Below are 19,226 nucleotides of genomic sequence, written 5' to 3' on the forward strand. Positions count from 1 at the left end.
CTCAGCTCTACTTATACTGATCACCACAGGTGGTCATCACTGACATACTTATTAGGAATACTGTACACTAGTGAATCAATGCAACAATGTACTCAGACACATATAACAGCCAGCATATTGTGCTTTGAGTTGACATTCTATCTATATTACACTGTTTGATGTATTTTTATCCTTCAAAATACATCTGTCTTACAATTCAATCATTTCAAATGACCTTGTGTTATTATATCTAACTAAAATGTCACTGGAATTAGCCTTAAATTTAATTGGTGTCTACTGTGTTTGCAGAAAGGGCAAAGGCTGAATTCATATATTGTCTAGTAATATGTCACATCCTCCATAGACATGGAAGTAGTGTCAAAAAGCAATAAATCTATAAAATATAGAGCTTGCTTAGATCTGTTTTCCTTTATGTTAGGCTCTGAAATTCTTCTCTGTATTCAGAGTATCTTCTGCTATACAGTTGTAAAACATATGAAAGGCGAATTCTGACTTACAAAATATTGGTTTCCGACCGGCAATAAATGTACCATGGGCCTATTTCATTCTCTAATACCCACCTATCACAATCTTCTTTTCCTATATTGTGATGCCACTAGTGATGAGGTTTGGGTTTGCCACTACCATGGATTTGAAATGAATCCTACAGGTTTGAGATTCAGGGTTACATAGCTACATAGTTAGTCTGGCTGAAAAAAGACAAAAGTCCATCCAGTTCAACCAGAGAAAAAATATTACATTTATGTATAGATTTGCAGAGAAGAATTTTTTAAACCATAGTGTACTGCATTCCCTGTAAACAATGGCCAGCAGGTTTAGAAGGGCCAATAGCTGGGCTTTTGGATAAGCCAGACTCATCACTAAAAAACTGGAGCACAGGGCAGCCATAGTCTCAGTGTATAAGAGCTGCTATAGGAAAAGGAAAGGGAAAGTTTTCAAACCCAATAGGTAGAGGTTAGGATGAGTTAGGAAACTGTACTTTGATTCTGACTTCTAGTTCTTTGGGCAACCAACCCCTTTGTTGCATTTTCTATTTTTTATCATTTTTTTTTTTACTTTTGTTTTACTTTATTTGGAGGTCAGTGGTAACTTTAAGTTTTGGGATTGTCATTTATTTTCAGGTATATCAGATTTTGGCTATTTCTGCAAGACCTCAATTAGCAAAGCGGGGTTTTGTTTCAGGGACAGTATTTTGGGCTTTCCATTTCTTTTGGGCCTTTTTTTAAAATTGGAGGGCTCAGAGTGCAGCATTCACTTGTTACTGACCTTCTGTTCACATCACACAGCTGCATCATTTGAAAGAAGGCTTATAAGATCCAAGGTCGGTGCTACTGTTGGGGGAACTAGGCAGCCACTTAGGGGGCAGCCATGGCCGCTGGGAGGACAGAAGTGGGGAAGCATTTAGCAAAAGTGACAAACTGGTGGGGGAAGGATTTGACACGCTGGTGGGAAAAGGATATGACAAACCGGCCAGCTGCGGTAGCAAGGCTGGATGACAGGGCTGTTTGTAACAGAAGTGACAGCTGGCGGGAGAAGGATGTGAGGAGCCAGCCAACTGGCCACAGTGGCAGGCATAGATGACAGGGCTGTTTGTAACAAAAGTAACAGCTGGAGGGAGAAGAATGTGAGGAGCCAGCTAACTGGCCGAGGTGGCAGGGATAGATGACAGGGTGTTTGTAACAGGGGCAGACTGACCATTTGGAAACTCGGGCACTGCCCGAGGGCCCAGGGTCAGTAGGGGGCCCCATGAGATGCCCCTGGTACCTTTTTCATAAGCTTTTTTGAGTTTGGGCAAGGACACAGGGGCCCCATGATCCCCTATTGCCCGGGGGGCCCCATAAGTTGTCAGTCCGCCCCTGCTTTGTAACAAAAGTGACAGCTGGCGGGAGAAGGATGTGAGGAGCCAGCCAACTGGCCGCAGTGGCAGTGATAGATGACAAGGCTGTTTGTAACAAAAGTGACAGCTGGCAGGAGAAGGATGTGAGGAGCCAGCCAACTGGCCGCGGTGGCAGGGATGGATGACAGGGCTGTTTTTGACAGGAGTGGGAGTGGTGCTGGCTGTGAGAGTACTACTGGCGGGGTGGGAAGGAACACTGAAACAGCGCTACAGGAGCAGAGATGATACAGCAGCAATGCTGGCTGTAGGAGCTGGAGGGATGCTGGCAGGGGATCGAGAGAAAAACTGATGTAGCGCTAGGACACTGTGTGGTGAAGATGGAATCTTGCTGGCTGGTGGATGGAAAGAGGATGGTAGTGAAGACAATGAAGGAGGGGGGCATTGGAGTGTTGGCTATGCTAGCTGAGGCAGCATTGAGAAGAGAAATTGGCACCACTGGGTTTAAACTTGACAGGTGGGTGTGGCTAAAGAGGATGACAGATGTGAGAGCAGGCTAAGTCCCTGTTTGGAGGATATGGCGAGGATAATAGGGATATGTGAAACCGGTAAGTGACCTGAAAGGGGAGAGTTTAAACCATATTGCAAGACAAATTTTTTTCGGGAGGGTGCAAGTAGCTGGTCTTGCCTAGGGCACAAAATAGTTTAGCACCAGTCCTGATTAGATCTATTATCCCTGATTAAAATCATCCTCCTGCTGGCCAATTTTGTACTGCTGTATCCTCTGCAGTATCTTAATTCTAGTTTTAAAACCCCAGCCTGTGCTATTTTTCTCTAGGGATTTTATCTTAGCATTGTTCATTAAAATTGTTCATTTAATTGTTCATTAAATTTTACTTCTGGGTTATTATCTGTGGTCTTCTAATTCTTGTTGTAAAACACCTGCCTGTACTCTAGTACATTTTGACCAATAATCCCTGATTATAATTGACTTGCTTTTTGTCAATTTTACACTGCTTTATTCTTTGCAGTTTTCTAATGCTTTTATTAAAACCCCAGCCTGTGCTCTTTGTATCTAGCAAATTTGGGCTTAACCTTTGCTTATTGCAATTGTCCTGCTGCTGGCTAATGTTACACTTCTGTGTCACCTGAGCAGTGGCGTCCCTAGGGGGGTGCGGGCCACACCGGGTGACACCATCATAGGGGGTGCAGGAGCAGGATACCAGCAGAACTGGCCAATTATTGGGGTGATCCTGGATTCCCGGCACAGTAACAGCTGCCTCCGGTGTAAAATGAGTATCCCAGACCTGTGAAGATATGAATCCACTGAAGTACCTGCGTATGTGCCGGTTTCAGGCCGAAGAAGACGATCGCTGATCTCCAACTTTAGCACAGAACTGCCCACAGTTAACCCCTTACAGGCTGTAAACCACTGAAGCTGATCCTGCGGATCACTATGAGTTGCAAGATCAGTTAATCCCATATAGGTTCAACCTATATGGGGTTAACTGATCTTGCAACCCATAGTGATCCGCGGGATCAGCTTCAGTGGTTTGCAGCCTGCAAGGGGTTAACTGTGGGCAGCTCTGTGTTAAAGTCAGAGATTGGCTTCTTCAGCCTGAAACTGGCACATGCGTAGTTGCTTCAGGGGATACATATCTTCACAGGTCTGGGATACTCATTTTACCGCTACACCAGCACTGCTCCTTTCTCTGTGGAGGTGTGACACCACGTGTTACCGCACCGGGTGACACCAACCCTAGGGACACCTCTGCACCTGAGGTCTGACTCTAATACATTTTATCTAATTCTTCCTCATTAAAAATGTTCTACTGCTGGCCAATTTTACACTGCTATTGCATCTGCAGAGAGTTTAAAAGTAATTGGCCAGTGGCAGGACAGTTTTGCATTAACAAGAGAACAGGGACAGCCTCAGTGAACTAATGGTCAATTTCTATTTGCTATATGGCATGCTAAAACTACCTAAAAAAAAAGCCTTTTTCAAACTTAAATGGATAAGACTGAGGTGATGTTGATGTGCATAACCCAAGTTAATTGTAAAAAAAAATCAATTCCACAGCCAACTATGAACAACCAGTGTAGGCTGCTACTGAGACAGTCTGTGAAAATCATTCTGCTCCGTAACGGTGTATACAGCTTAAAGGCATACCTCAAAGATGCCATTTAAAAGATATGTGTATGTTGCCCTTACAGCGACAAAAAAAGGCCCTCTCCCCATTGTACAGCATTTTTTTTGCATTGGTACATATCCACAATGGCAGTGGCCAACTTTCTATGCCAGTTGACAATAGTGTCACTATTAGCCTTAAAATAACCATAATTTACTAAAAGGATTCACCACCAATGAACTTCACTAGGATTTACCAAATTTCAAACAGGATTCACCAAACCCTTGGTGAATCTTCTAGATTGCAAGCTCCAGGGAGCAGGGCCCTCCTAACCCTCTTGTATTGAACTGTATTGTTGCTGTATTGTCTCCCGTTATATTGTAAAGCGCTGAGCAAACTGTTGGCTCTATATAAATCCTGTATAATAATAATCAAACATAAGAAGATTTGCTTATCCTTAGATTCCGCCTTCATTTTTATTCAGCAGTATATCACAGTCTGTGGTTACATAGTTGTTGCAATGCTACTGGAGTCTGCTATAAGCTAGAAATTAATGTTGTGTGATCTGTTGCCACTGAAACCTTCTGTAAAATAGTTATCTTTCAGCGCTTGGTTGCTTGTGACTTGCCCTGTGTTGTCACATGTTGCCAGGAAAGGAGTTCACAGCCTAAGAGCTGAAATGTCAGTCTGGAGCTTGCATACAGCTTTCTTTCACCAGTTCTAGAGGCCGACTGAGGCAAGAAATGATGAGTATGTTGTGCAGAGGATGGGAGAATTAAGTGACACCTTTTACTTTACTTTGGTCCCTTAGGAAAGGGTTCCTTGAATGTAGACCTGTGCTTTATCCACATATGTTTTCTCTTTGTTACACCTCCAATATTTCTTGCCAAAGAATTACACCTAGTTCTTTTGAGTATGAGGAACACTTACTCCCCTTTTTCCCACATGATAGCACCTGTAGTTGGTGGTTGACCACTCAGGCACCCAGCTCAGTCACAGTCTATTATGAATGCTGCTGCTAGACTCATCCACCTTACCAACTGATCAGCGACTGCTGCCCCTCTCTGCCAATCCCTCCACTGGCTTCCTCTAACCCAACGTATAAAATTCAAAATACTAACCACAGCTTACAAAGCCATCCACAACACTGCCCCTAGCTACATCACCAACCTCATCCACAGATACCGCCCAAATCGCCCACTCCTCTCCTCCCATGATATCCTCCTCTCTAGCTCCCTCATCACCTCCTCCCACACTCACGTCCAGGACTTCTCCAGAGCCTCTCCCATCCTCTGGAACTCCCCACCACAGCATGTCCGGTCAGCCCCCACCCTGTCTGCCTTTAGGCAATCTTTGAAAACTCACTTCTTCAGGGAAGCTCACCTCCACCTAAGGACTGTACTTGAATCACCTCCACCAGATCATCCCCCGCAGCTATCACCTTTTGTATCACCTCCCCCTTCCTTTAGATTGTAAGCTCCACGAGCAGGGCCCTCCTATTCCTTCTGTACTGAAATGTATTGTAATTGTACTGTCTCCCTTATATTGTAAAGCGCTGCGCAAACTGTTGGCGCTATATAAATCCTGTATAATAATAATAATAAATTGTAGCAGGGGGAGAATCTTCAGCCCCTATCCAGGGGGAAGGATTCCTCAGTCCTATGTAGCAGCTTGGGTAGAACTAAACACTCAAAACAAATCCAAAGCTGTAACTATAAATTGGCCATACAATAGAACTTTGTTCAAAAGTTCATATGGAAATTCAGAAAAAAACTTTGTCACAGCACTCAATAGTGCCATAATGAACTCAACAAAAACCCACAAAAATTACATTTCATTTGCCATGGCAATATTTTTCAATTATTTTTTTCAAGCTAATTTTTACTAGTGAGTGGCCAGCTAAAGGCTACATTCACACTTGCACTCATGCATGTAGCTTCTCTAAACTCAGGAGAGGTTATCTAGGATGTATCAACAACTTGTATGCTTCCCAGATCATGTTTTCCTGGGTTTAGATGTTCCTACTTTAAAGTGGGCTTAGCTGTGTTTGCGTGTATTTAGCCATGTTTGGAATTTCTAATCAGATTCTGGACACTCAGAATTCTGTTTTCTCTCATGATATGCCCTCTAAATGTTGGATGGACTGTGGTCAGGATCTTTTGGTTTTGCCCCACAGTCCAAGACTATTGGAATATGGGGCTGCTTTTAGTGAAGGAGTTGTCAGGCCTTCAGATTTCTCTTGATCTGTTTCTTGGTATTCTGAGGTGTTATGTCACCCATCCAACAGCTATTAAATCATATTCTTACTGTTCCTTTATGTGAAATCTCACATTATTGAAAAAAGGCTTCACCTTCCTAATCATTAGGTTGTCTTTAATAGAGTGAAATGTGTTAATAAAATGGATATCCCTACGGCTCAATTGTGAATACCATTCCAAATTGTAATAAGGTTTGGACACCTTGCCTTAATTTACGTTTACCACCTTTCTCTTCTCCTCCATAACGTGACCTAACCGATTTGGAGTCATTTGTTGGTTGCTCTTGATCAGAGGTCTGTTACAATGATAGATTCAAGCACATTTCTGGGCTATTCAATTTATAGAGCTCTTCTGGGGCACCCCCTCTCCTTCCTCCACTTTTTTTTCTTTCTTTCTCATTTCTTCATGTTTCTGTCTTTTCCTTCTCTTTCAAACCTGCTGTTGAAATTCTTTCTCAACATATAGTTTGAAGGTAATGATGCCACCACAGATATATTGAGGTGCTACCCACCTCTGTTGATCCTCTAAATCTTACAGATGACTATGTGGGTACATTCCAGTTCAGGCTTGGTTTGTGACTTATTGGTTTCATGGGTCTTAGGACTAAACGCTGTTTGCACTCACCTTTTGCCAATGGACAGGTCGCCTAGGTACTCGGGGGCTACCCTTCTGTTTCAATTGTAAGATGACCTATTGTATTTGACTCTGGAATGGCATTCATTATTGATTTTCTTTGGGCTGCACTCCAGACTGTGATTCTAGTTGTTGGATCCAGATTTACAGTTATACTACCTTTTTAAAGGAGAAGGAGGGCCTGAGCCAACTGCTCCCACCCCCTCCACAGCCCAGTGCTCCAGTGAACGCTGGAGGGGCAGAGCAGAGAGCCAGTGACTGATAGTCATCACTATCTGCTCACTGAATTTTGAGAACAGAGTGATCAGCAGTCTTTGATTACTCAGTTCTCGGGCTTAGAGGCAATGGGGGACAGTTACAGTTATTCTACCTCTTTAAAGGAGAAGTAGAGCCTGAGCTAGCTGCTCCCACCCCCTCCACAGCTCAGTGCTCAAGTGAACGCTGGAGGAGCAGAACAGAGAGCCAGTGACTGATAGTAATCACACTCTGCTCACTGAAGTCTGAGAACAGAGTGATCAGCAGTCTTTGATCACTCAGTTCTCAGTCTTAGAGGCAGCGGGGGACAGTTACTCTACTGCTTTAAAGGATACGTAGGGGCCTGAGCCAGCTGCTCCCACCCCTGCCCCCTTCACAGCCTGGTGCCGCAGTGAGTGCTGAATGGGCAGAGCAGAGAGCCAGTGACTGACAGTCATCACTCTCTGCTCACTGAAGTCCAAGAACAGAGCAATCAGCAGTCTTTGATCACTCAGTTCTTAGGCTTAGAAGCAGTAGAGGACAGATACAGAACTTGTGATGCTGCATCTACCAATGTGAGTATGTAGGTTTCTTTTTTTCAAAACCCACACTTCTCTTTTAACTTGGTAAAAACAATAACTTTGTAAATGGAAACAATTCTATTAACTTTCAACTCAGCAAAACTGACTGTATTTAAATGCAGGTGAACGCTGAGTTTGAATGACACCACTGGAAAACGATTTCCTGCATTTATATACATTTAGAAATGTCCTCTAAAAGCACACACACTCACATTTGACAGTGCCAGTGTGAATGAGGCCTAACTACAAAGATGTGTCTATACATGAAAAGGTTGATGTAGATGAGATACGTTGTACAAAGCAAACAAGAGTTAAATGTGCCACAGCTGCATTCCTGGCCCCTTTAATCATTGTGATGTGTTGAGGACATAAGAAGCATGTCTGCTTCACATTCCAAGAGCTCATCCAGTCTCGGTTTTAGCCTCTAAGGGTGTTTGAATGAGCGGGTGAAGAGTATTCACCCTGGCCTGGCATTCAGAATGCCTTATGCGTCAGCATGAAGATGTGAGAGAACACTGCATGATTGGAGGGCATGGAGGCTCTTGAGCTCAGGAGGGGGGACAGCACAAATGGCTTTGCCACTTAAGAAGCAGTTCAATTTTATGCCACTTTCACTGACTCTGATCACTTATGAAACACTTTTTCACAGAAATCAAGTAAGCATGAGGGATGCTCTTGAGTCCTCAATCACTGTGAGCACTCAGGCGTCACAGCGCATTACAAAACAAACAAATATAAAATGACAGAATGTCCCTGGAGAGCCTATTTGGGGAGTGTGGGTAATATAAAGAAGAAAGTTTGGTTTTTCTCAAAGGGTTTTCAATCAATAAAATATATTAACTGCAGAAATGACTCCTAAACAATCCTGTTTTTTTTTTCTCATCAGTGTTTTGTTTGGAAAAAGAGAAATACTCAGTGGTACTATCATACAGTAAAGTGCGAAGGTTGTCAGGGACATGCAGTACATGTTGAAACAAAGGATTTACATTACAGAAAGAGATGAGCAAACTGGCTTGGGTGAGTTAGGCTAGCCCAGTGTTTCTCAACCTTTTTTCAGTCAAGGCACCGTTTAAAATTATGGACAGTCCTGAGGCACCCTTTATATTATGGACAGTCCCGAGGCACCCTTTAAAATTATGGACAGTCCTGAGGCACCCTTTATATTATGGACAGTCCCGAGGCACCCTTTAAAATTATGGACAGTCCTGAGGCACCCTTTAAATTTATGGACAGTCCTGAGGCACCCTTTAAAATTATGGACAGTCACGAGGCACCCTTTAAAATTATGGACAGTCCTGAGGAACCCTTTAAAATTATGGACAGTCCTGAGGCACCCTTTAAAATCATGGACAGTCCCGAGGCACCCTTTAAAATTATGGACAGTCCCGAGGCACCCTTTAAAATTATGGACAGTCCCGAGGCACCCTTTAAAAATGATGGACAGTCTTGAGGCACCCCATTCTAAAATGGGATGCCTCTAGACTGTCCATAATTTTAAAAGGGCAGCCTATTCTAAAATGTGAAAAATTATTCTAATAGATTTATATAACGCAGCAACATCCACACATGTAGGACACCCAACATTAGAGGTGATTTATTCTTCCAAAGCAAATACACTTTTGCACACTGGTACTGACAAGTATTCCAATGTTTCTCTTCTCCCTCAGTTTTTCTCCATCACTGAGCTAATGTGACCCCAGCTATGATGGAGAGGGGCAGAGGAGGGTCAAACAAGGATGCTGTGCAGGCAACTGACATCCTCCTTATCAACTGATGATGCCATTGGTTGTCAGGACACCGGCACCTAGAAGGTTGTAATGGTGCACAATGAAAACCTGTGGCTTTGTGTAACTAAAAGGCAGGCTTGTTCCAACCACTGGCTTGTATACAAGTTTTGGGCAATTTTGCCAAGGCACCCCTGGGGAAACCTCAAGGCACCCCAGGGTGCCTGGGCACCCTAGTTGAGAAAGGCTGGGCTAGCCATACACACATAGAAAAAAACTGAATGAATTCCTCCTTCCTCGCTATACACCACAGATGGACGAATCTCCCACTGCAGCTATTATATTCTGATAATAGGCACAAGCTTCTGTCAGAGCACCTGAAAAGTGACAGTATCTGATTATTATTACAGGTACTTATAAAGAACTGTCAATTTACACAGTGCTTTACATACAGTATATATTTTACATTCATGTCAGTCCCTAACCCTCAAGGAGTGTACATTCTACAGTTCCTAACTGACATTCATACATACACATACTAAGGCCAATTTAGACAGGAGCCAATTAACCTACCAGCATGTGTTTGGAGTGTGGGAGGAAACTGAAGTACCTGGAGGAAACCCATGCAGGCACAGGGAGAACATGCAAACTGCAGGTAGGTGGTGCTGTGGTTGGGATTTGAACTGATGACCCTAGTATTGCCAGGGTGGAAGTGCTAACCATTTAGCCACTGTGCTGCTAGTCAGACATTAGTTTTCCTGAATCTTGGTTCATTCCGTTTTTAAATTAAAGGATGTTACATGGAAAGATGCTTTCAGAGCCATCTACAAAGTGAACTTTGTCCAGTTGACCATCAAATGGCCAGCTTTAGAAGCCATTCATTTTAAATATAGAGTAAGCACAGCACATAACCAATAAAATTGTATTCGACTTATACATACAATTATACAACAGGTACAAATATCCAAGTATGTCATATCACATCAAGCATAATACAGCAAAAATATTCACTCTACTGTTGAATCACAGCAACAAAAGTACATGCATGTATATAGGTACAGCGAGCTACTCTTAAAACAGCTTTAGGAGTCAACCCAGATCACCCCAGTTCTGCTGGCAGACATCTACTGTTGCCAATGGATGTTTATAAGCACAAATCTGGCTATGCATTCATTCTCAGCATCAGGATCCTGGTGCTGGTAATTTTTGTGGTGAGGTACTAAAAACTGAAAACTGAATGTTTATAGTACAAGTTTAGAATTATACTTTCCTCTACCTGAACATATAGCGCCCATCCAGTAGCCTCCCTAGCGGTACATTGTTTTGCATGGAAATATGTATTTTTTTTATTGTAGGCCTGTAATTTTTAGGAATAACTCACTGAATTTGTCCGAACAAGAGTCTAGTAAACATCCCAGGTATGATAAAATTTGAAACACGAAATCATAAATTATAATTTAATAAATAATCATAAAAAATAATAATATAATAATAAATTTAATTCAATAATGCAATCAAACCAAAAACACTGAAATTTGAAATATAGCGCCAAGTTCGCACATCACTGAGCAAAGTCGCAAAATCGTTTTCAGTGTCTGATGATGAATTTCCCCCACGAATCATTATCACTCAATTCTGCAAGTGGTTCTAATTTACTATCGCTGTTCTCTAGCCGGTCTAAAACTGATTTTGACCTAAAGGGACGCTTTTTGGACACCATGGACGTTTCTCAGTTTCCAGGCAGAACGAACGGTAAAAATGTACGCAGGGCACAGGACAAAGCACTCGGGACAAAATGTATGTGAAATGGTTTGATACAGTAATGTTTTACTTTGTGATTTTAGTGTATTTAGTGAATGTCACTTTTTGACATTTTCAAATTTCCCGCCGTTCCGTCCCCCGTACATCCCGACGTCGCAGGGAACGGAACCCAGAAGACAGATTCCGGCATCGGCCGGAGGACATTGCCAGGGACACTGCAGGAGGGACATCGTGGGAGTGCAGGACAAGGTAAGTGCAGAAGAGATCCCGGATCAATGCTGCAGTGTATTCCCGAGTGTAGCTCGGGGTTACCGCTTGTGGTACTGAAACTTTACCCCGAGCTACACTCGGGAATACCGCCAGGGAGGTTAAAAAAGACCTTAAAACATAACTTCAAAGGTGAGCTCTTAACATAGGGGTGTCCAACCTGTGGACCTTCATGGACCACATTAGAAACAGAGGATTTGTCTTGGGTCACAGTAACAGTAAAGATAGCTGATGAGCAGAAAAAGTCAGGCAGATCACAAATTAACAATCACTGATATAGAAAATGTACTCATCTGATTAATAAAACTTAATTTTTTGTAATACAGGCAGCGCAGTGGCTAAATGGTTCGCACTTCTGCCTGGCAGTACTAGGGTCGTTGGTTCAAATCTCAACCATAGCACCACCTGCCTGGAGTTTGCATGTTCTCCCTGTGCCTGTGTGGGTTTCTCCAGGTACTCCAGTATCCTCCCATGAAGATCTTTGTTCAGGCACGTCCTGTAATAGGGTAAAAACATGTGCTCCTTCATTGATGCCCTGAAGTCTACAAGTGACTGTACAGACGCACAGGCATGTTATATTATTGTGCCCATCAGGAAAGCCACCCTGAGAAATGACATGCAGAAGTTGCTGGAATGCATGTAGACAGCAGAGGGCTGCATAGGAGCAGCAGGTCATCAGAAATACTAATACACAACAAATAATGTGAAGAGAAAGTATTTTATTTATAATAAATTACAATGGTTATGATCCATAGTAATAGCATAGAAATAGAAAAGAAAATGTCATTCAGTTAGGCCTCTTTTACATGAGTTTTGGGAGGTGGTAAAAGCAGGCAGCTGAGCTTCAATTTTACCACTCCCCAACCGCTCACATAAAATCTAAGACCCTGTTCACACTCCTGGGCTTTTGCCATGCTAAAAAGCACCTTTCCAGTGAGACAAAAGCACATGAAAAATAGTTCCCTGTTAATTTGTTTCTGTTCCCATCTCTTCTGTTCCCAAGTCCTGATTGCTGCATCTTTGATGTGCTCTTTGAAAAACATACCAAAAATACACCTTCTATTATAGTCAATGGACATGCCCAAAAACGCTCCAAAAGCACACCGCACATTTTTTTAAATGCATTTTTTTTAAGTCGCATGTCAATTTTATTTCAGGTGACAATGGAAGATAATGCATGTAAAACGCATATGTGCTGCATAAAATGTTAATGTAATGCATTAAAAACGCACCATTGTGAATGGATCCAGCTGGAGGACGCTGTTCATATGTTGCAGTTTCAATGCTATGTGTTATTGCTGCGGAAAATTTAAGGCGACATGTCAAGGCAGCAACTCCTGTCAAATTCAGCCATTCAAATCAATGGGGCTGCTCATATGAAAAGTAATCCATCGTAGATCGCTTTTCAGAGCACACACAAACTTAGCCTTGAAGTTTATTTTTGTACTTTAACCTTTACCTCTAACTTTAAAGTGGAGTTCCAGACATTTTTGTGTTTATTAAAAGTCAGCAGCTACAAAAAGTATAGCTGCTGACTGTTAAACATACACTCACCTGTCCCTGGGTCCAGCGATGTGCTCACCCGTGCCGTCCCTTCTCTCCTTCTCTCCTCCATGACGCCAGCATCTCTGCTATGGGCACCAGGCTGTGACAGCTTCACAGCCTGGTGCCCACTGCGCATGACCAAGTCGTTCCGCGCCGCTCCTCCTGATTGATCCGGCTGTCTCCTGGGACCTGTGAAAGTTCCCAGGAGACTGCGGAAGCAAGGAGGGGGCCGAACTTCCAAGTCACTTTGCCGCGGTGAACTGAGCCGGAAGTGGGAGTGGGTACCTGTCAAAACCAGGTACCTGCACCCCGCCAAAAGGTGCCAAATATAGCAGTGGAGGGGGAGAGGAGGCAAACAAGTGGAGCTTCCGCTTTTGAGCAGAACTCCGCTTTAACCATAAACACCCCCTACAAACATAACCTTAACACTTAGGCTGGCCATACATTATACAATTTTCTTGAGAATTTTGGCTTAGATTTACCAAAAACCATATAATATGAGGTCAAACCTAACAACACTTTCAATTGTATCAGGTTAGGCAGGCCCTTGCACTACATAGTTGAAGGTAAATCTAAAGGAAATTGGGCAGAAATTGAACTGAAAATTGTATAGTGTATGGCCAGCCTAAACCTAACTCCCTAATGAACTCCTAACAACCCCTAAAACCAGCCCATGATGAACCCCTAGTATCTAAAACCTTAGCACCTACCCAAACCTATCCCCTGAACTAATCTCTAACACTTGCTGCCCTTGGGCCCTTTCATGTTAAAAACACAATGCAGATTTCCTCTAAAAACATTTCATTTTGCATTTTGATTCGAAATCCCATTTTCTTTCCAGCACCCGGCCCCGGCTTGCTTTCAGAGATCTTGAATGAGCTGACCTTCTATGATTGCTTCCCAAAGTTTGTAGATATTTTTAAATCAAGCCTTTTCATTTTTTCCTATCTCATCTGTACTCTAATGTAACAGCCTACAGGGAATGCTTCTCTAAGTTTTAAATCATACTGAGCCTCTTGAAAGGTTATACACAATCTTTCATCCATAGGAAAAGGTCAGAAAAGCTGTAAATGTTTATTTCATTTAGGTCTGGCCAGATGTTTGGGATGTTGGCTGCCTGGTTCTCTCCGAACACTCTCCAGCTAAATGTTACAGGAATAAAATGCATCGAGAAAACTTCCCGTCGGCTGAAAATCAATAATATGCATTTATTGAAAGGTAATGGACATAGCACCTTAGAGTGAGAAGTGCTGCGTGTCTGATTTCATTTCTTTACAGTTTCTCCTAAACACGTTAATAGGGAAAATAATATATTTTATAAAGATCACTACAACTTAGGTGAATGTTAATCAACCACAGACTCCTTTATACACACTGGGGGGGGGGGGGGGGGTTACAAAAACTGGATCACTCAGAATCTGGTGTACCTGTGCATGGTAGCCAATCAGCTTTTTACCATAGCATGTTACTAAACCCAGGACCCTGCATTCACTATATCTGGTCTCCCACAGTACACACAACATGGAAGTGCAATTATTTTAATAAATATAATCTGCTAAATCCCTTTTCTCATCAGCAGTTAGAGCAGTCTTGTGACTTCAGCTGAGCACAGGTTAAAGCTTGTAGGAGGAGTTTTCATTCTGCTCTGACTATCCTATGAGGCTGCATGACCCTTGACCCTCAGAGATAGAGCAAACAGGACAAAAGGGCCTATTTACACAGTGCAGAGGATTAACCCCTTAGGTTCCACAGTGAGTATAACAAGCATGCTTTACTGCATATACAGACTGATTTTACTGTTGTGGGTTTAGTAACACTTTAAGCTTTGGCAATAAAACCTGGAAGCTGATTGGTTTCTGTACAAAGTTGCAACACATTTTGCACTCTCCAGTTTTAGAAAATAGCCCCCAATGTATTCTATTTCTTTCACTGGTTATGCATGTTTTTTGAGTTTACACTGGTAATGTTTGCATTGAATCTAAATTGAAATGGCCATACATGATACAATATGGTTGTACAATTTTTATACAATCTGTTTTGGAGTTTTTAAAACCCATGTAATAATAGGCAATATCTAAATCATCCATTATCCGATCTGTGTCCAATCCCTCAGGTCCTTGTACCATATACTTATTGGTAGATGTAGAGAAGATTGTACAATCAGATTGTAACATGTATGACTAACTTTAAAGATAAAGCTGAGTGTCTCTTAACTAACCAGGCAGTTTTCCAGTGCAACCTGCCGTTCCGCTAGCTAAATTATTATAGGAGGAGATTTGCTCCATGCACACTAGTGTTTTTTAAGCTCCTAGAAGCTATTATCAGTATATTGTTTTCCTCTCCTAGAAGCTAAATAGTGTTCTCCTGTGTGTCCATGCACACTACTCTAGCCTACTAGCATTTTTTGAGCTTCAGCGTCTAGGAGAAGAAAAAAAAGAGTTTTTCCAGCAGAAAAAAAAATGCCGAACGCTCCTAAACGCTCCGAAATGCTCCTAAACGCTACTAAAATGCTCCTAACAGCTTTTTTCAAGCTTTTTTTCTCCTCTACATGTGCTGCAAAAACGCCAATAAAATGCTAATGCTCCTAAACGCTTCTGAATGCTACTAAAATGCTACTAAAAACACTATTACCAGCATTTTTAATCAAGCATTTTTCCCAGCATTTTTTGAGCTTAAAGTGTCACTAAACCCACAACAGTAAAATCAGCCTGTATATGCCGTAAAGCATGGAACCTAAAGGGTTAATCCTCTGCATTGTGTAAAAAGGATGTTTGATCCTGTCTTCTCTGATCCTCCCCTTTTTAAACATTCCCCATTTCATCTCCTGATAGTACAGAGCCTCGGGGATACTGTGCACATGCTCAGTTTGGTGTGTATGACTAGAGAGTTTTTCTTTTTCTTGGGAGAGTGCATGTGATCAGCACAGGGCCAATCAGCACTGTTCAGACAGAGGGTTGTTGGTTATGCAATGTCATAGGGCAGTGAGAGGAGAATGAAAACTCATCCTACAAGCTTTAACCAGTGCTCAGCTGGACACTGATAGAAGTCACATGACTTTTCTAACTGCCGATGAGAAAAGGTATTTAGCAGTTTATATTTACTAAAATAATTTCATTTCCATGTTCTGTGTACTGTGGGAGACCAGATATAGTGAATGCAGGGTCCGGGGTTTAGTAACACTTTAGAAAAAAAACACTAGTGTGCATGGAGCCTAAAACTGGAGCACACAGAATCTGGTGCAGCTGTGCATATTAACCAATCAGCTTTCAACTTCAGCTTGTTCAATTAAGCTTTGATAATAAAACCTGGAAGCTGATTGGTTACTATGCACAGCTGCAGCAGATTCTGTATGAATCAGTTTTAGTAGATCTCAACCATAGTATCCTTTTCTTCTACATGACTGTGAACATGAAAGTGATACTAAACTAAAATCTATTCAAGTATGAATTCCTTACTCAAAAGGTCCATTCTGTTGCTCACAGCCTTCTCCATATCTGTAAATTATTATTTTTTTGCTGTTGTGATCTGACTTCCTGTTAGAGGGTGGCTACATTTGTTCTCCATGGTCCCACTTTATGTAGGAATGTAGTCACCCTCTCTTGCTCACTCCCAAGATGGACTATGGACAATGGGATGTGTGGTGTGCAGAGAGCAGTACACATGACAGCCCATCTTATTCCAATCAAATAGAAGTGAGGGGGAAAAGGAGAGATTCAGAGGCTCATGGAGGACATTACAAAGAGGCAGAAAAACCCACCTGTGTCTAAACTGCCAGCAGTGATCAGATGAAAAAACCCAACAGGCTGATTCTACTGAGGTCGATGGATAGATTGAATGAGTACAACCAGCCCGCCCATAGATGGATCGAAATTTTGATCCCTCTATGGCTGGCTTTAGGAAGGTTAGGACTGGTCATGCACACACAAAGAAATATTTAAATCTCTATACATTTATCAGACAGCTGGAATCAGGAAAATAAATGACCAATTTCCCAGAGAGAATAGACCTTAGAAACAGATAACAGTCTTATTATGGGGACATTTGCCAAGAAATAAGTATTGATTTCTGTGGGGGGGGGTTTATACAAAACTATATATTACTAATGAAAATGTATTAAAATCTTGATTAAGGAACAACGTTTCGGGGATGTGAAGTATAATATGACATAAGTTGCACAACACATAGAAGGATAATCCAGCTTCTTCAGGCTTGTTTCTGCAAAGAGGGATAAATATAATCCATTGAGAAATAGAGGATAAACTTGTAAGACTGGACGAGACCAAAATAGATGCAGAAAGGTTTAAGAAAACAGTCCTGGCAAGAAAGATTACACTTCAAACATGTATTAATACCTGGGGGTGTAAGACCTGGGGGAGCCAGAGGTGACAGCAGGGGCTCTGAGAGATCAGTATATGACATCACTTTGATATGTGCCCTGTACTTTATATTCATTAAACCCCCAACACTTACACCTCACTCACACCATACAAGCAAAAAACTGATGGAAACTGACATGCAGATTTCACTTGCAGAACAATAGTTTTTTTTTGTGCACTTGCAGAACACGTACAGAAAAATGGACATCTCCGCACCATGGTGTGAACGAGCCCTTACACCACTCATGAACTAAAAGTGGACCTCAGCAGGGGCGGACTGACCATTCAAGCACTCGGGCAATGCCCGAGGGCCCTGGGTCAGTAGGGGGCCCCATGAGATGCCCCTGGTACCTGTCATTGGCTTTTTCATAGGCTTTTTTGGGTGTGGGCGAGGACACAGGGGCCCCATGATCCCCTATTGCCCAGGGGCACCATGAGTTGTCAGTTCGCCCCTGCCTCTCTGTAATTGTACAAGTCTGCACATAGAAATTCCTGATCTGTCCAAATGTTCAACAACAGTACTGCTATCAAAAAGTACAATGAAAGTACCATTTTACTGTTGCAATATTTTTATTAGGGTCCTTTCACATCATACTGGACATAAAAAATGCACTAAAAATATATGTGTGGTAATATGCATTTGTATGCAGTTTTGAAATCTGAAAATTCATCCTTGCAGAAAGCTGGGTCTGGCACAAATGCTAATGGCACAGTTGCCCCCCTTGTGAGTAAACAGGTAGCAAAAGTGACTGACCTGTAAGGAGGAGAGAAACCTTCTCCCTTGGATACAACCTGCCTCAAAGCTGGCCTTACACTGATACCTTGACACATTCGTTCAATTTTCTAATTGTTATTGGGATCAAAAGGACCTCAGAGTTCAAAGGAAAAGGATGGAAAATTGTTCTTGAACAAATGAATTTCATACAGTATATGGGATTTCTGTTCAATGAAATTAGATGGTTATAAGTGTAGCAGTATCCCATAGGAGCTGCTGAATTGTTTAGTGATTTCTCTGTACCCCTGAACATGACACTCACTTGTCCTTTACTTATCAACACAACTTGATGTTTTTCAAAGAATTGATTTGGCTAAGCATAGCCTAAAAGAAGAGAAGATTAGCAAGTGTACATATTCAAACAATCAGACTATATTGAGAGATATGGTAAAACACCTGCAGAATTCTGATAGTAATTAACATGAGGTGATTGTAGCCGTATTAGTGCATTTGGCACTACTGTTCAGGCAGTACTGTTGGACCTTGAAGAAGGGGACATACCCCGAAAGCTTGTCCTCAAAATTGTATGTTAGTGCAAATAAAAAAAGTATCACGTCAGTACTCAATTGTTTCTGACAGTAATTAACAGAAATTATATTACACATGCATTGCCTGTGGGTTTGCCTTTAAATCACGTTATCCCTTCCTCACTCTGTAGGGCATGTTTTATGTAATTGGTCCCACCCTACTTCATGCTTAGTCTCCATTTTTGCTCTCCACTTGTACTGCGTTCACCTGGAGCTACATACGCCATGATTTTTTGACCCATCTGATGTTCATCTGTATGATCTTCACAATCTGCTGGATGTCATTTGGATCGAGTCACTACACAAGACTCGCAAACAAATAAAGGGGCCACATGATGCATCATATGCCCAAAGACTGGACCTTGGCTGGATCACCATTGGCAATGTCTGCTTGGGTAACTTCAGAAACTATTTTAAAGTTTCTTCTTTCAAGACACACACAACAGTTTTTCACATAGGGTGATAACTAGGCTCCTAATTTCTGGGGTGATAATGTTTGCACCACAGTGTTTGATGTATGGACAAAAGATAATGAACTAGCAGCCACCATGGAAGACAAGGAGTTCCTAAAAACTGTGAGTA

Source organism: Staurois parvus, unplaced genomic scaffold (genome assembly GCF_062004578.1).
Source record: "Staurois parvus isolate SC_StPar_1 unplaced genomic scaffold, SC_StPar_1.0 ptg000445l, whole genome shotgun sequence".
Classification (NCBI taxonomy): Eukaryota; Metazoa; Chordata; class Amphibia; order Anura; family Ranidae; genus Staurois; species Staurois parvus.